The following is a 14,617-nucleotide window of genomic DNA, read 5'->3' as shown; positions in this document are numbered from 1 at the left end:
AAAAAAAATGCGGTACGAAGTTCGCCGGATCAGGTAGTTTTTAATGATTTTGATTATTTCTTAAAACTCATTATCTGACAAATGCTATTATTTTTTGCGCATATTTAATACCTACCTTGCAAAAACTTTTTTTTAAGTTCAATTGAGTTGCAATTTTAAACAACAAATATATAATAATGTGTTGCAGTTTAGTAAATACAGTACTAACGAACTGACACAGTTCTTAACAAACTGAATTAGGTATATATTGATTTATTTTTGTAAACAACTAGGCCGGCAAACAATCGTACGGCTCACCTGATGGTAAGAGATTACCGTAGCTTATAGACGCCTACAACACCAGAAGCATCACAAGCGCTTTGTCGGGCCTACCCCGAATCCCCCCAGGAGCTCCTTCACCTTATTGATAATAGGAACACAACATTGCTTGAAAACACTATTTTTTTGCCGTATCTTCTGTAAGGTCGAGTTACTTCAACAGTCGGGCTACTTCATATTATGAGCAGATATTTCAAATAAGCAATTCATTCACAATACACAGTTTTAACTACATTGAATAAGTTATCACAGTAATCACTCATACGCCACGTATTGAGTAGCAACGTTAGTCGCACAATAATTAAACAATAACTGTTTCTTCACTTACAAATTATCATGATGGACAACAATCCCGCCAATATATGACAAAGACGGCGACTGACCAATCAGAAAATTAGTATAACCAATTCAGAAGATGGTGTCTTCATCTGTATGCTCTTTCGGTATTTCAACAAATAACAATCACAGTAAGAACAATACAATCCTATAAATTTATTAGAAGCATAAATTTAAATGATACCAGTATTTATTGTTTAACTACCCTGTAAAACAGATAACAAAGATAGTGACTGATCGTAAATTAATATTAACCATTCGGAAGATGATGTCTCCAGATCTGTACTGTTCCGGTATTAAACGATTATACGTACCTAATATCGACACAAAATCCAATATTTTAATAATTGTCAGAACTATAAATCTAAATGCTAAAAATAATTCCAATACATTAACTTTGTTATTTAATAAAATAATAATAATAATAATACTTTATTTCAGACAAATTTTAAGTCCATATTGGATTGTTCAAAAATAAACACAAAATTAAAAAATCAATAAGTAATAATAAAAGTAATAAAGTAAAAACAAAATCAAAATATTAATTTGTATAGTCACACGCACAAAGTTGAACGTTTTTGTGATCTAAAATTTAGATCGCTACTATTGTAATATTTTTATAAGAATATAAATTACATAGAAATATATAAAGACATTTTATAATCATAAAACATTACCTCATTAAGTATTTGCTTATAGTAATATAAAATATGTTAAACAAATGATTACGATAGTTTATATTATTTTCTAATGTTTGCGTGAATTTCACTCATTATAATGAATTCTCCTCAGATTCTCCCGTGATCATGGTTCCTGTAAAGTATCCGAAACGTCGGGCATCTAAAATACTTAATAAGCCACGATAAAATTGGAAAAAGTTGTTTCATATCTTAGTCTAATTTTAATATTTATAGTGACCATAATAATAAATGTATATTGAATAGAATATTTCATAAAACATTATTATGATGGAGTATATATTAAATCCATAAAAATAATCTATATTTAATTGAATAAATATATAAATAATCGCAATAACGTCAGTTAGTACGTTCACACTACGCGCGGTAGTAACGAGAGGACGATTACCTAACGAGCCGGTATGAGGCAATGTTCGACGTAGACATAATCTAGCCTAGATATTAACCTGATTTGCATACGCCCCGTTTGCTCTCAACTCGCCTGTTATCAGGGCTGTCGCTTTTTATATCTATACTAATATTATAAAGCTGAAGTGTTTGTTGGTTTGTTTAAATGCGCTAATATCGGGAACTAGGGGTTCGAATTAAAAAGTTGTTTTTATTGTTGGATTGTCCATTTACCGAGAAGCGCTACATAGTATTTTAGTACGTTTTTACTTAAAATTAACGAGGGTGAAGCCGCGGAGCACAACTAGTCAGTAAAATAAGAATAGCTCTAGATAAGAAGTTAATTGATCTGCTGTGCTTAATATATGTATGATTAACAAGATTTTTCAAGTGGTTTTGCTCAAGATGAGTTTTACTTGAAAGTCTTGTATGTTTTCTTAGTTACGATTTGATGATAATATTATAGGCATTATAGCATTTTATTATAGTACTGTGTGGCTACGGTACTAAAGAATATAGCCACCCCCCTTTCTTCCCGTGGGTGTCGTAAGAGGCGACTAAGGGATAACACAGTTCCGCTACCACCTTGGAACTTAAAAAGCCGACCGGTGGCAGAGTAACCATCCAAATGCTGGCTTTGAAATACGCAGGCCGATGATGGGCAGCAGCGTCTTCAGTGCGACAAAGCCAGCCCTGCGGTCACCAATCCGCCTGCCCAGCGTGGTGACTATGGGCAAAACACATGAGTTCACGTTATTTTTGGCGTAAACTTGTGGAGGCCTATGTCCAGTAGTGGACTGTATAGGCTGTAATGATGATGATGATGATGATTTTATTATAGAAAGCAAAAAATAGAATCCAATATGTTCCGTATATTCTGATAATAGCACTTTTGATAAAACATAATCGACCTTTTTTGATTTATTATATGACAAATTATTACGCACAAAACAGGCTTACATCTAAAACTTTAATAACTAATACCTTTATTTATGTGTAGTTGATTGCTTTTTATATGTATACAACTAAGAAAAAGTATATGTAATATATGTGGCTCATTGCTTCTCATATTTCCTGTATAAATACCTATAGGTATTTAATAAAAACAATACCCGTAATTTAATAAATAAAATTACAATTATTTTTGTCACCCCTGTCTGTCCATTACACAGTCTATGAAACTTAAAGACAAGCTTCAAGTGTTTATAAATATGTCTATGAATAACGTGCTTATATTTTTTTTTCTGTTTTATTTACAACATTAAAGATGCTTAGACTCCTGACAACTTTTCCGACTGTTGATTTTTTTAAAATATTGTTAATTATAACTTTTTTTTAACTAATGTCACAACAACAGAATATTGCGCTAACAGTCGCCAGCTCGTTTTGTACGAGTCTGTGTCATAGAGATATTTCTCATATCGGCGTATGTGTGTGTTTTGCGTTTTCGGACAACCGACACACGATTAATAATAATAATAATAATAAAAACTCTTTATTGTACACCAAGAGTGAGCAAAATTACAAAAATGAAAACAGGAGGTAAGTACAAAAGGCGGCCTTATCGCTAATGAGTGATCTCTTCCAGGCAACCTTTTATCAGGCAACGATTTACCTAATTCTTCTTGAGGTCATTGAATTAGGCACTAATTTTTTATACTATGTATGCAATATACTTTTAATGTATATTTTTTAATAAATTAAAAACTATCTACCTTTATTTAAACGTTTTTCTTATTTCAAACAGTCTAACTTTCAAATTACGTATTACTACACTTGCAATTACATGTTTTCTAAAACTGTAATTTTTTTACATTTATATGTACTACGTTTCACAAAATTAAGTATTGAAGGTCAACAAAAAAGATTAAACTTGTTATAAATACGATGATTGAAAAAATATCTGTTTTAAAATACTTAGTCAAATTAACGGATATCTTTCGAAAGTTGCCGTAATATAAATATTACGTAATATATATATTTATTGATCGTATAGAGTAATCTTTAATTTTGTTGAATATTTATATAAATGAAAAAATTGCTGTGTTTAGTTGAATAGTTTTCCTTAATGTGGGATAAATTTCGGCTTTATATTATTACGTTTTATTAGTAAGTAGTGTTTATATGTGTGCTTTTATGTGTAAGTTGATGAGTATCTTCTGTACACGTCGTTTGCGTTCCTCAACTTCCCCATACGTGCACTAATTAAATGTTAAGCGTCGTGACACAGTCCTAACTTTTAAGTTGCAGTTTAAATTGGCGTTCATTTAAATTAAGCTGATTAGGGATCCCGCTCATGTCGCTTGAGAGTGACTTGTTGACATTTCTAAGATAAAATCTGTACTACCGCGGAAGTCGGCGTGAGTTTCGAGGTCGAAGCAGTACAGTTGAACGTTGATTTAAAATAGGTTGATGGCCCTTATTAATGGCTTGCATCCTTTAGTTATGTCATCGAAGTAGTATATTGTCTTTTTTTGTCGAAATTTGAACAAAATAAAAAATTTAAATTAAAGAATACCAAAAAATAATGAAATTAAAGACCGTTTTTTTAAATATTTCAATTTGACTACAGACTGACAATCAACAAAAGAGTATATAATATGTGTGTGTGTGTGTGTGTGTGTGTGTGTGTGTGTGTGTGTGTGTGTGTGTGTGTGTGTGTGTGTGTATTTTTATGCATTAACCACCATGCTGTTCCAATGAAGTCTGACTCTATATTCCCTACTTTGAGTAACGATCGCTATTAGGTGTACATAATAACAACCGGGACCGACGGCTTAACGTGCTCTCCGAGGCACGCGGTGGGGAGACCCACAAGGACTGCACAAACGCCAAAACCACAACAAATACCTGTATGGCCAATACAAATGTTTGTCATGTGCAGATATCGAAGCCGCAACCGTTAGCGCAACAGCCACGAACCAGTGCTGTGACCATTGAACCAACGCGTCGTCTAAAACAGTTACAATTAAGGAGTTATTTCATATACGTCACAATCATTATTATATTAAATTCAATATTATATTTTACACAAAATATTAAACGTGCTTTGTTTCTTTTAATGCAGAAACAAAATTGTTGCAAATATCGCGGTGAACTTACGAAAAAAAAAACAATCCTGTACTAAAATTGCAAAATAAAAAAAATGCATAGTGACAAAAATTAAATTTTCTTTATCAAGTGGTTTCTATCCCTTCAGAAGAAATATTTTTGTCCTATTAAAATACGTTACCTTTTGCGAGGAATTATAAATTTGTGCACGCATACCTTCCACAGCGGTTTACGGTGATGTTACTAACAATGTGGTAACATTACTTGTTATCCAAAAATTTTAATTGGCAATGGCACCTTGCCCTCACATCAGATATTCTCTCCTTTAGACTTGCTCTGGAATTCCTTGTAACATATATATAAAGTAGGTATTTTCTGCATTTTTTTAGAAAACTTTTTTCTGCACTGTTGTTGCTAAGAAATGTACCAAATTAAAAAAGCTACAGGGAATGGGATAAACCCCATGTAGAGAAAAAAGGTTAGATAGTACATCACGTACTTGTTTTATTGTTTTTCTAAGGTTTTGGTCTGACATATACTTTTGTTTATTTTATCCATACCGAAACTGCAACATTTCTATTTTATAGCAAATGCATTACGAGCTTTAATAATGAAGAAAAAAAAATTGTATGAATCACAATATGCATTCCATTATATGTGCAATTATTCTTCAGGATTCCTTATCTTAACGCAAATCTAGTTATTTTTTAAATTTTCTCACAGTTCCGAAAAAAAAAATCTAATTTATTTTTCATTTTGTCACAAAATATCATGTATATTAAAATTTTATGAGAAGGTTTAGGATACGTACGTGTTTTTTCACATTATTTTAGATCGATGGATTTATTCAGTTTACACCTAATTGCCCTAAAATTCAACTTAGTGTAATTTTTTAATAATTGCTGCATTCTATAATATTTCCATTATTGTTGTAAAATCAGTTGTGCATTTACTTTAAACAGAAATTTTACGTCTGAGACATAATTTTTTGAATATTGCTTAAATTGCAAATCTAGACAATCATTTTCAACAGTGCACCCGGTCAATACCTAGTAATATTGACAATTTTCAGACCAGACCATAATTTATCCAATCTACTTCATTGAGGACACGAAGTATCGACGTGGCCGACTCTGTATGTATGCAAACCATAGTTGTCATATTGTCCATTACTTAAATAACTAAAAATTATTAGTATGGTAAAAATTATAGGAAGACACATTCGGCTGATTCTCCAAAAATGCCATATCTTCAATTACCATAAAGTTACTAAAGTTTTATAGGTCCTTTGCTCTGGAACTTTATGGACAGATTTCAAGTTGTTTAAGAGTAGCAAGTGTTTAAGAAGACTTATAGAAAATATTATGGTTACCAGCACAGTACTAACACACTATTTTTATGTTAAAAGACTTTGACCGAATGACTGAGACACCCGTGACCATAGTGCAATGGCGCCGAAATATCCCACTTTGTACATATAACTTATAGTTAAATATACATATTGAAATATACTATAAATTTTACATGAAGAAATGAACGAAAACAAATAAAATTTAACTATTGTAGTTTAATAGACGTAGAATGCAGTTATTATGTACACATGAATCATTTTACCGCTTCATTGAATGAATTCTTTGCGTTGCGGCCTTGGCATTGAGCGTGGCTGCAGTCGATCTACATGCCAAATTATCGGCATGTGTATTGCCAATTGTTATCATCTGCCAAATGATATTCAACCGTATGTTTAAGTCATAAGGCATATACTGGTCTGTGTGTACGTTTCTAGAAATTAATGTCGCAGTTATTTATACTGAAGACTTTATTAATATCGGATGTTTATTATTTCCGTTCTTAATTAAAAGTAATAATGTCGATTGAACCGTAATAGTATTAAGGTATATATATATGCATTCATAAAACTTCTAAATACTGTTTATTTTACTGTTAGTCAATGTAACAGAAATGATGTAATTGTCTTTAAAAATCCAATAGTTGGTCAAAGACCAGGAAGTCATGGAGAGGACTCTAATGAGACCACATAAGGTTTTTTATAAATCATGCTATTCCAGTTTAGAGATAGCCTGTTGCAGTTAACCAGTGAGGTAGGATCGGCAACGCGCTTGTGATGCATCTGGTGGTCCAAGGGTCCATAAGCTACGGTAACCGTTTACCATCTTGTGCACTGTAAGCTTGCACACACACACACACACACACACACATATATATATATATATATATATATATATATATATTTCTTTACTAACGTAAATCTCTGTGTCAACAAGGTAGAGAGAGGTGTAGAGGCGCGTGTGGGCGCCTAAATACCGACGGTTTGTAGGTTTGATTCTTGCTTGAGATGGATATTTGTAATGGTACAAATATGTTTTTCCTGTTTGGATTTCTGTCCTTGTGGGTTTCACCACCGTGCCTCAAAGATCACCTTAAGTTTTCGTCCCGGTTGTTACCATAAATTCCTAATAGGGATCGTTATTCATAGTAGGGAATATCCAAACTCGCAGTGGAGAAACGTGAGGAATTAATCTCCAGTTCTTCTCCTACATGGAAACACAATGCCCAGCTTTATCTAATAACGCACACTCAAGCTACAATTGACATTTTCATTGCGCCTGAACAATGTCATCTCGCACCTATCATCCTCGAAATAGCAAGTTAACTTGTGTTAACTATATGCATCGTTTGCAGAATGCGGCACGTATTTTCATTTTATACATGATTTACGAATGGTCTGACAAGTGTACGCTTAAGACAGTAGGACGCATTGGTCACAACTGTGTTAATTTTGCTAGCTGTTGATAGACGTCGCGTTAGCGCAATGGTCACAGCACTTGCTATGACATTGCGCTGACGGTTGCGGTTTCAATCCACATAACATACATAAATATGTATTGGCCATACAGATGTCTGCAGTGGTCTGAGCGCTATGATATTAGTCTGTGTTTTGCTGTATATGTTTCTGATGATGCAGGAATTTCTTGCGTTCATTCGTTGGGTAGAGCTTAGTGTGAAACGTTTATTTATCATAAATCAATCAATACATATAATAAAAATGTACGGTAAATATCATTGGGACCTTTATGAACGCAAAGAGCACCCAAAACAATGATCGTCAGAAGTTTCGTCTGTTTGTCTGTGCGTTTGTGCACGCTAATATCAGAAGCAGCTTATCCGATTTAGATGTGGTTTTTACTAATGTATTGTGTCAAGCTTAACTTAACATTTAGTATTTGTTTCATGTCAATCGATTCATAAATAAATAAGTTTGGCCAATTTAAAGAATCACGTTGAATATGTAAAGTCACTATTCCACGCGGACGAAGTCGCGAGCACAGCTAGTTATATGTATATATATGAGTACATACATTTTGGCGTTTCATTTTTATTTATATAAATTCAAAAACGTATTAGACAGCTGTGTCTGAATGTACGTTGCGTCATTTGATATGTACACTGTTTGTGTCAGAACAGGGCAGCGAGGCGCCACCCGCTTGCTAAATATACTAAACCCTAAACTAGGCTCAATTTTCTTACAAGTTACATGAAATTAAACATGATAAGATATATAATGAGTTATATTACAGACAAAACTTGTTTGTGTGTGCTTACTATGTTTGTTTCAAGCGCTGTGGTCACAGTAACCTTTTGGATGTTTGCGTATGCCTGGGCGTTGTGGTCGTGTTGTTTGTGTTTGTGTTGTGTCTGATGTTGTGTTGTGTCTCATTTTATATAAGACACATCCAAATGTGGACCGTTGAGTGTGAAACATTTACAAATTTACTTAAAATAACTAGTAGTAACTGTAACTTTATCGCCATTGCCATTCCTTTCATTCAGTTTGTAAGCCAGTATTACATATTTACGCCAGCTTGAGATAAGACGTAGGTTTAAAGATCTCTTTGGGATATTTATTTTTTTGACCTAACACTGAGGGTTATGATATCCATAATATCTGAATCATTATAAATAATAATTTTTATATAGACTTGTATTTGAAATATATGTATTGTATTTAGCTATTTATAAAATGAGTTTTTATATAGGTATATTGACTTGCTTCTTTCTCATTCATCTCATTTGAATTTCTGGTTCATGTTATAACAATCTGTAAATAATCAAATTAGATATTAGCTTTACGTAAATAATAATAAATTTAATTAAGTACATAACAAATATAATCATACATATATAAATTAACTAAATAATCTTTATGATTAATCTCAATTTTGTAATTTAAATGTTTTGAATTTTAATTGAATAAAGTTAAATTTTGATTACATTGAAGCTAATAAAAAAAAGACAATCATTTATTTTACATTATGTACAATTACTGTATACTTATATAATTGTGAGGAATTTATTTAAATAAATGACGTGGTCTCGTGCGTAAACAGATATGAGATGATTTATTGTAACGATGCACTCGTCTGCAAGATCAAGGTTGACAGAGAACAAAATGTTGTTCTGAACAATATCTTACACTATATGCACGACGCGTCTTTACTCACGTTTACACAATTTTATTTGAAGGTATATCTACATACTATGTGTTACCTTAAAATGGTTAAGTTTTTAAGTACGAAAAATGTTTTTTAAGATAAATTTTGTATTTGAAAATTTTTCATTACGTACGTAATTACGAACTTCATTTGACGTTATCAACAAATTGAAAAGTACTCTTTCATAAACTTCCAGATGTTTTAAATACTGCATCTATTTCTCAATAATAGTTGTTCCGTAATAATAAAGTAAAAAAGAAAAATATTTTTTGATATTTATAATCATCAACCCAGTTGGAGACAAAAATGATTTTAATGAAGTAAAATATTTATTAAAATATTATATAATGAAGCAACTTTTTCGGATTTTATCGCAGTTTATTAGGTTTTTTAAATGTCCGACGTTTTGGATACTCTACAGTAACCATGGTTACGAGAGGACTTGATATTATATAATTTTAATTATGTTAACTGTTAAACTTTGTAGAGTACTTAGAAAATCAAAATGGTTTAGAGTGTAAAATTCTGTCTGTTTAAATATATATAAAATACCACATTCTATCAGAAAATGTATATAAATTATTGCATTTCATACAATGATACTAGAGTCTCTTCGAGTTATAGTTTTAACATTCCATCGTCCTATCTCCATACTTGGTAGTTCAGATAATTCAGAATACTACCTTTATAACTTTTATCATCAACTTAATCTACTCATGTTCAAGTGAAGTATATTTTTTAAGTTTTAATTTAAAACTGAAAATTACTCCTTCGTAGGAAAACTTTATTGGAAATGAATTCTGTAGAAACTCTGTTATACTCTACATCTGCGGATGGAACATTTTTTTTATTAATCATTGTTCATTCTGTGGATCTAAAATTATCGTAAATCTGCGTATAAGTATATATATTTGGCGCTTTCCATCATATGTTCAATTATCTGGTTGAAGTATTATTTCAATTTCGATTATTCCATTCTTTTTACCTTTTGATTGAAATAATAAATCGAACATTCCGAAAAAAAAAGATAATTTCCGAAAACATTAACGAGGATAGCCAAATTTATATTTTTTCGTTTCCCGTTTAGCTTTCTTTTCTTAGTCTTTTTTTAGACTTTGGTCATCCAATCAAATTGAAATAGTTGGCGTACTCGTATTGATACCGAGTCTTGCAGTTTTTAGATTGAATTTTGATGTGGAATGGAAATTGAGTCTGCTCAAATTCCGGGGTTATCAGGGTAAACCATTTTATCCAATCCTCGATGTTTTTTGAGTTCTCTTTTTAAACAAAAAAAGAATATTTCGAGTTTCTGGATTCTGGTTCTTTTATTTTAACATCATAATTTACAATTATAATATACCAATTTAAAAAATCGACTCGCGTTCAAAAATTTTAAATCACATACGCCTTTTATTAGTATTAGCATTCGTGGAATATTTTTTTATTATATTATACAATATTCATATGTTAGTTAATATTGTTGTTGTTTTCTTTAAATATAAATAAATAAATAAAGACATTACAATAACCTGTGATAACAGTATCAACTTAAGCTTAATACCTACCTACATTTTTTGAAACCTTTGTTTTTTTTTTTAAATATTTTAACTCATATATTATTTAACATTACCTTCGCTTTCTATCTATTACCTTTATAGGTCCGAAAATATTTTCGGCCCTTTTAATTTACATGCGCCCAGATATCCAGCTACGTGACTTGATAGCAACTGGCCGGAATTATTTATTTATATTTTGTTCATGGAAACAGGACACGTAAGAAAACCGTTTATTTCTCACAAGTGTGTATAAACTGCCGTTGTTTCATACAGGCACGTTGATGAGATGAAAGTATACTTTCATCTTTTAAAAGTAAGGCGTGAAATAATATCGTCACTGATAACCTTAATTTGTTACTGGAAAATTACTCTTCAAGGTTGAGGTTTTAATGATATCGCCTTTTTTTAAGTTGCTTAAATGTTTTATCTGTGGTATTTGTAAATTTTTAATAGCTGTTATTACTTGGCGGAAATATATCATACGTATATCGTATTAACGTTTACACATTGGCACGATTCACGATTTGTATTATTTGATTCATGTGATATGAATATCATGATAATTGATAGTGCAGTAAATCAGATATACCATTTAAATGTTAGCAAATCGATAAATTACACGGATTTTTTTTCATTAACTTTAACTTTTTATAACTCTAAGATCTTAATTTTTAAGATTAGAAAAAAAAATGTCAGTAGACAAATACCTTAAGTTAACTTATTCATTAAATCGTGACTATAACACTTCTCTAACATAAGCATTAGAATTTATAACCATGTTACATCTAAACGTTGCATTCATCTTTGTGCCTCGTATAAACGCGAGATGAGTGGCTCGCACCCACGCTAGTGCCCATACCGTGAAACTGGTGCGAAACCAACCTTCACTGGAGTAGGTATTGAGCAACCATTACCTCTAGACTGTGTGGCGCGCCCGTTGTACCGTATACGAATAATCTTGGTAATTTTTAACCGATTGAAAAAAGGAGGAGATGACTTTAAACAAAGATTTGAATGGAATTATATTCCATTTAAATTTAGTTAATGTTTAATAGGTAACAAAATTAAATTAAATATAATAGATTATAATGGATATATAAAAATTAATAAATAAATCTCTTTAAATGCAATATTTGTTTAGTAACGCGTTTACGCAATGATTTTTGTATGTGACTTAAATGTAATTTTCGAGTATTGTGAGATTTATAGATAAGTCCGTGTATATATTTAATATCTTTAAAATAATATTTAAGTGTTTATATAAAAATAAATGGTCAAAATTACATACATTTTCACGTAAGTCGTTCGTCGTCGTTCGGAACTAAGGCAACATTTTGAATAAACCTAATTTTAACTGACTCCCAAAAAAGGAGGAGGTTCTCAATTCGACTGTATATTTTTTTGTATGTTACCTCAGAATTTTTTACTGGGTGGATCGATTTCGATGATAATTTTATAAATCGAAAGCTGATACTTATGTGTAGTCCAATTTAAAGTTCATCGAGATCTGACCAGTACTTTTTGATTTATCCCTAATAATGCGTATTTAATTGATTATTTTTTCAACTAACGTGCGTATTAGATATTACTTGTGGCTGTTTTATAAATTGATGTCGGTTTTTTTTCATTTGCAAGCAAATACAGTTATAATTAAATAAAACCTGTAATTCGTCTAATAAAACGTAAACACTGCTATTGAGGCGTAGAATAGACGCGCCAATTTGCTTTATTACTCATTATGCTATCATAACTTCCTATACTTAAACTATTTGGTGCGTATTTTATACTAGACTCAGATAGGCTTGATACTTGAGCATTAATATATTTATTAGAAACCAAACTTCATTACTCTCTTCACAAAGATAGTTATAATATTTGTAGGTTTATTTTACTCACATAGAACGACTATAATACTTACAATAGAAACACAATACTGCTTGAAAGCAGCATTATTTAGCTGTAATCTTCTGTAAGGTCAAGGTACCTTCCTAGTCCATCTGCTCCAAGTTTGAGCAAGATATTTCCTGGTGTACCCTAACTCAATTAAAGGATACTCAAAATCGTTAGATCTCGATCAAATTTAAGTTGGCCCACACGTTTTTAATTATCTTTAAGTACTTGTTTTCTTAAAATAGATTACATTCGTGTATCACGTTGTTTATAGCCATGTTAATTGTCAATGCGGGTTCCGTGAAATGCTGATTATCTTTTGGAAAAAAAAAATTCAATGTGTGGGATGTACGTTTGAAAAATATAACCATAAAATGCCCGTATGTTGGTAACACTGTTAGTTACTTCCTTATCAAAATAAATAATCGTAATTTTTTAAATCGTGTTTAATTTCGTAATCGTGTTTTTTAAATACACATTTGACTCTATTGTATTGTGGTGTAATCTTTGTCTGCCTAATTAAATTTTACCAGTGTGGCGGGCTACGTTCCAATTATTGTTCGTATTAGGCGTTTATCCAGCGTTGGGACAGTTATGAGTACTGCCCCATAAAGTAAACAGGAGTAACTGCGGATTTTTTTGCTGATTCGTCTCAGCAGAATCGATATTCCGAATCCGTCGTAGATTAATTAATTGAAACAAAAGTCTACTTGAATTTAACTATTTTACAATTTTGGATTTTTTTAATTGTGATTGCTTATAAAACAGTCGTCGTAGTTCTTGGAAACATAACTGTTTTAGAAAATTGTTCTTTCTGAGAGACGACTTGAACTTTTTTGACTGAGAAAAGGTTGAACAGGAAATTTATTTGTATATAAGTATTTAAAAAGTATTTTAAAACATTTGAATGTAATTTAAGTAATATGGTTGTCATTAAAAATTGTAAGTTGAATTAAAACCACATTTTTATAAGAACTATCAAGATAAGCTTCTTATATATTAGACTAGATAACATTACTAGATAACATTACTAGATTTTAACATTTTAGATAACATTACTAGATTTTAAATACAAATACCGTACAATTATTACCATTGTTTAATTCAGCAATATACAATTTCGTGAAGTATCAAAATGTATCGAATGATGTACATACATCGCAGTTACGACACAGCATTGGGAACGAGCGTGGGTGTTAAATGTTAATACGCCAAAATCGCCTCTAGTGTCTTGTAATATGTATGATAATTCTATGAACATATTAGTCCCCATTCTGTGATTTTCCGGAACAAGCTATAGGCGCTGCCAATTGATTTCCAGATTGTTAGAAATGAGAGAAATTGTAACTGTTTCTAATGTAATGATAGATTTGATGAGAGGGTTAGGTTCAATGATGTCAATAAATATACTGTCCTGCTTAAGAAAATGGCAAATTATAAAATCGAAATCGACTTCAATGCTTTAGCTTTGTTTGAACTTAGTGAATGGTAATATTATAATAAAAAAGGTTTAATGGTTTATTTTACAAATGTAATAACAAAATAAATGTCTTAGCGTTATAATTTTACAAAAGCGGTTAACGAAGCTAACTAAGAAAATATTTTTTTCTACACTGAGGTAGCCAGTCTTTGGAATCACCTCTGTATTTGATACATAATGGAGCCTTAATGGATTGATTAAAACTCAATATAAATTTTTAAGTATAATTAATTACCTTTATTACAAGGTGACACCGTGACAAGTTGAAAAGGAAGGGCCGGAAGAAGTTATAGACAATATAATAGATTATGCAAAAAGACAATAAATTCTATGAAGCAAACTACAGATAATAATTACACAACAGATAAACCAAACTACAGATAA

At 31.2% G+C, this 14,617-nt stretch overlaps 1 protein-coding gene across 1 annotated transcript in view; it reads left to right on the top strand.

Annotated features, from left to right (window-relative positions):
* LOC123653726 overlaps positions 1–14,617 on the top strand; it is a 166,806-nt gene that overhangs the window by 23,169 nt on the left and 129,020 nt on the right. The gene's annotated exons all lie outside the window — the stretch shown is intronic.

The sequence above is a fragment of the Melitaea cinxia genome, chromosome 5 (assembly GCF_905220565.1).
Source record: "Melitaea cinxia chromosome 5, ilMelCinx1.1, whole genome shotgun sequence".
Taxonomy (NCBI): Eukaryota; Metazoa; Arthropoda; class Insecta; order Lepidoptera; family Nymphalidae; genus Melitaea; species Melitaea cinxia.
The sequence above is the reverse complement of the archived record's forward strand: the minus strand, read 5'-3'. Positions and strand labels throughout refer to the sequence as shown.